Source organism: Eschscholzia californica, unplaced genomic scaffold, assembly GCF_041429995.1.
Source record: "Eschscholzia californica isolate CP2 unplaced genomic scaffold, dmEscCali1.0.p SCAF_2, whole genome shotgun sequence".
Lineage (NCBI taxonomy): Eukaryota > Viridiplantae > Streptophyta > Magnoliopsida > Ranunculales > Papaveraceae > Eschscholzia > Eschscholzia californica.
This window is the reverse complement of record NW_028238309.1, coordinates 22,733,825-22,737,943: the sequence shown is the minus strand read 5'-3', so window position 1 is coordinate 22,737,943 and position 4,119 is coordinate 22,733,825. Positions and strand designations below refer to the sequence as shown.

Here is a 4,119-nt window from a genome sequence, read left to right as displayed (position 1 = left end):
GTTGACTTTTATGGCCACATCAATTTTACCCTATTTGGCCCCACCATATGACATAAGAGGCTTGGAATACATTTCCACATTTCCCCATACAGAGATATCTTCCACATGAACCATCTCCATTAGACACTTCTTGTCCTCGAAACAAACGAACAACACAACAGAAGACTGCATATGTTAGGTAATGAAAAGATATAGCAGGATTCTTACAATATGGCACGCTAGAAACCAAAAAGGAAATTTAGTAGTACTCTTTTCTACGAAGAAACTATCTATAATATTTGCAATTTTGCATATGAATGAAAAGTATTAAATGGATTAAATTTTATCAATAGAGATATGTAAATACTCACAGAAAAGGATAAACCTACTGTAGAGATGAGTTTAGGTAATCTATGTAAACTAGGAAAAAACCCTCGCCAGAAAATCAAGTTGTATTTTCCTAGAACAAGTCTAGTTTAAAAGAAGAAGGAAAAAATTAAATAATATCACATGCTTCAATTATTATTCCTCTAACAAGGATAAAAAGCAGAATAAATACATAGAATTACAAATAAAACCACAAAAGATATAATGTTAGTAGATTTATCAAACGCGACCGCCTTCCCATGATAGTAGAGGAAGAACAGGAATAGCTACTCAAAGTCCGTGTCAAAGATCCTCCCTGAGAAAGAAAATGGCACAGAAGTTACCAATTTTTCGTTTCAATAGATCATCGTGAGCAAAGTAAAGGAGAAAATCTGAACTAGACAACCCCCTTTTGAAAAGAGAAGAAAGCCCAAGCTGTCTCACAAAGAAGCTGCCTTTCCTATAGAATAATCAAACTTTTTACATTGCATATTTTAGTATTAAAAAAGAACTAAACAAATACTTTCCTATAGAACATCATAGAACTTTTTACATTGAATATAATTTGAGATCATGTTAACAGGAAATGCTTTACCAAAAGGAGAAAACAAAGACATACTCAAATAGATAAATAACGAAGCATAGATGAAGCCAGTTATCAAACAAACTTAGGCAATTATAAAACAAACTTAAGCAGAAACGAAGCATAGATGAAGCCAAAATAGATAAATAACGAAAGATAACAACCTAACTAGATAATTAAAACATCAAGCAGGTGAGGACTTTATGACAAACAAATAAATCACCATGAAGTCTCCCACTGCAGTAGCACTACAGTTTAGCTAAGCAAGGTCCATTCAACATAAACAGTTTGACACTAATATGCGATGATATTGAACCTCGGCACCTTGAAAAGATAAAATGGAACCAAGAACGAAACAATGATAAAGAACCTGGGAACAAGTTAATATCCCGCTAAAAACGGGAAACAAACCTGCAATTATTCATCACATCAGAAATCCACTCATAACATGAGCGATATATAGATTTTGGTTGTCCAAATTGTGCGCCCTGAAAGTAGAAGGAAACTGTATGCTTCATGCTGAAAATAGAAGAAAACTGTATGCTTCATGCTGAAAGTTGGTATGCCAAACAAAAGATGAAACCCACAAACTAAAATGGGAATAAGCACCCTCAAACTAAAACCCATAAATAGGTCGCCATGGGAACTTCAAAGTTCAAATGTTCCTTTTTTCAGCTTAAGGTGGTTGACTATGGACAGCAGCATCCACCATAATGCAAATCCTAGAAATGAAGTGAAAAAATTTTGTTCGTTCAGCGTCAATAAGAATAAATCAAGAAGATCTAACACATTCCCACACAAGCAACTTAATACAGAAACTCCCGGTAAAAGTTGAAAAGGAACAAGACTGCAAATACTGATAACATCAACGATGTACACATCCACTAAAACTAGACCAGTAACTAGCAAAGATCTTAGAAACAGAGTGCAACCAATAAGGTAACTTCAGTACGCAATTGTAAAAACACTTACGAAGTTATAAACAGCAAACTGAGGAAAGCTATCCAATGATTCTTTTCCCCTTCGAAAATGAGCTGGATAAAATTTTTGGTCCTCCCGTACTCTGTACTCAGAAGGAAGTGGAAGGAAACTGAATGCTTAACGTTGAAATCAGATATACCCCTAAAAGGGAGAGAATTAAGAATTAGAACAGAAAACCCCTTACGAGAAAACCAAACCAAAGCTCCAACTAACTGCAGAATCTTCTGCCAAACAAACAAACAAGCCAGAATAATATTTCAAATTTTCAACCAAATGAGAAGGAAAAAAGTAATAATTTTGAGCAAACCTAGAACTAGATGGTAAAGAGAAATCCCAATGTTCCTCATTCTGACCTCAGGTGACGAACTATGGTCACCAATAACAGGTTCAATACATATTCCTAATAATAAAGTGAAAAAACATTGTTGTTCAACGCGCATCATATGATAAGCAGATGCCTTTTGACAAGTCCTTTAAGTAAAAAAATTGCATAGATACCCCAACAGAAAAATGTAACTTCGACGAGTCGGTCTAGAAAGCCCCCTTCAAGAAAATCAAGCATTCCCAATGTAAACCTAATCCAATAGTCAAAAAAGATAATAAAGAAAGATACTCCTCAAACCACGTGGAGAAACGTAAAAGAACAAGCTTACATGATTATGGACAAGAAATTCAAAGAAAACTATGGCCTCAGAAAAATATTTAAAGACCCAGAGTTGAAGAAAAAAACTCAATTTGATAAGGTCTCAGTGGAGTTCGCCAAGCTGCAAACCCCTAGAAAAATTCAATGAATCTCGTGCCAGTAACTCCTCTCTAACAAAGAAAAAAAAAGCGGGTTCCGAAAGTCCCCTTCACACAGTCACAGTTAACTTTCAAAGTTGACCCCAAGTTCCCAAGCATCCTAGCAAACGAGTATTAGAACTACTGAAACACCCTAAAGAAAGAGGAAATAGAACGCTTTTTAACCCATCGCCTCCCAACATCAAGTGGCCGAAAAAGACAGCCTTCCTATCACAAAATGCATGTGAAAAAGACAAAAACAAATACGTTCAAGAAGATCCGGAAGAAAGAAACAAAACTGAAGAGGCAAGTACCTCATTCACAGAAACCAAATGGAACCCAGTCCTCAAATTGATCACCACCAGGATACGAGAGAGTATGTGAGTACTGCAAGTTCCTCCAGAAGTGCTCAATACATTGATTGTGACGTCCCAAATCCCTGGGAACATCACATAATTTTGATGCGTTAACTATAACTTCTCTAACAAGGATAAAAATGAAAGAAGCACATTCAGGAACCCCCTTGACACAGGTAACTTGACGAAGTTGACCACAATCCTCCTAGCAAAACAATGAACTACGGCAGAACAAGACTAACCACCCCATCATGAGATCCCTGAGAAGAACAAAAATAAATTACGTCTTTTTTTTTTTGAAACGTTTGAATTAATATATGGGGAAAAGAATTACAAAGCGAAAAGAGACAAAAAACAAAATAAGGACACCGATATAGGACAGTGTTACTTTATGATATCCTCCCAATTGGATAGGAAATCACAATATGACAAGTTCCGATACTTCCCTATATTTCTAGACCAATGAAAGAGAAGACCAAGAACATCTTCCACTTCCACCCTAAGACTCTTAAGGGAGTCTTTGAAAATGCCCTCATTTCTGGCCTTCCAAATAGACCAGCAGATGGCGTGAGGGATTAGGCTCCATATATCCCTCCTGCCTTTGCATACATTAGCTCTTCTCCAACCTTCCAAAACCCGAGTCAACGACCTGGGGCAGCACCAATGTTCCCCCTCCGAGCCAATGAAGAAATACCACAGCTTCGAAGCCTCTCTACAGTGGATGCATAAGTGGCTAACTGACTCTTCAATAGTCTTCATCCAATTTGCATCTCGCACGCTAATTAGTTAAAATCATCCCTCTTCTTTTGAGATCATCCCTCTCTACAGTGGATGAATAAATTACGTCTTTCAATTGAAGAAGACCACCCTGTAAAGAAAGGAAAAGAAACACTTAGAGGGAAGTTCAATCAGAAAATCCCCTTCACCCCTTCTATATTTGCACAACTAACACATCCATAAATAAGGAAGAGAACCAAATATGATTTCCTTGGAGTCATTCCAGTTCGAAGGTCCTTGGGAAAATCAAAGGACTTTTGCCTACTCCACTTTTTGCACATTTTGAGGACTGAAAAG

The 4,119-nt window shown here is 36.9% G+C and overlaps 1 long non-coding RNA gene across 2 annotated transcripts; it reads right to left on the bottom strand.

Moving 5' to 3' along the window:
- Positions 1-1,364: 1,364 nt before the first annotated feature.
- Positions 1,365-3,782, bottom strand: LOC147556953 (uncharacterized). 2 transcript variants are annotated; one of them, XR_015233667.1, is made up of 3 exons: positions 3,004-3,782; positions 1,901-2,050; positions 1,365-1,416 (listed from the first exon to the last, which is right to left on the bottom strand). It is a non-coding gene; the product is annotated as an uncharacterized LOC147556953 (long non-coding RNA). The 2 variants fall into 2 exon arrangements; XR_015233666.1 differs by having other exon boundaries at positions 1,371-1,650.
- Between the last annotated feature and the right edge of the window lie 337 nt (positions 3,783-4,119).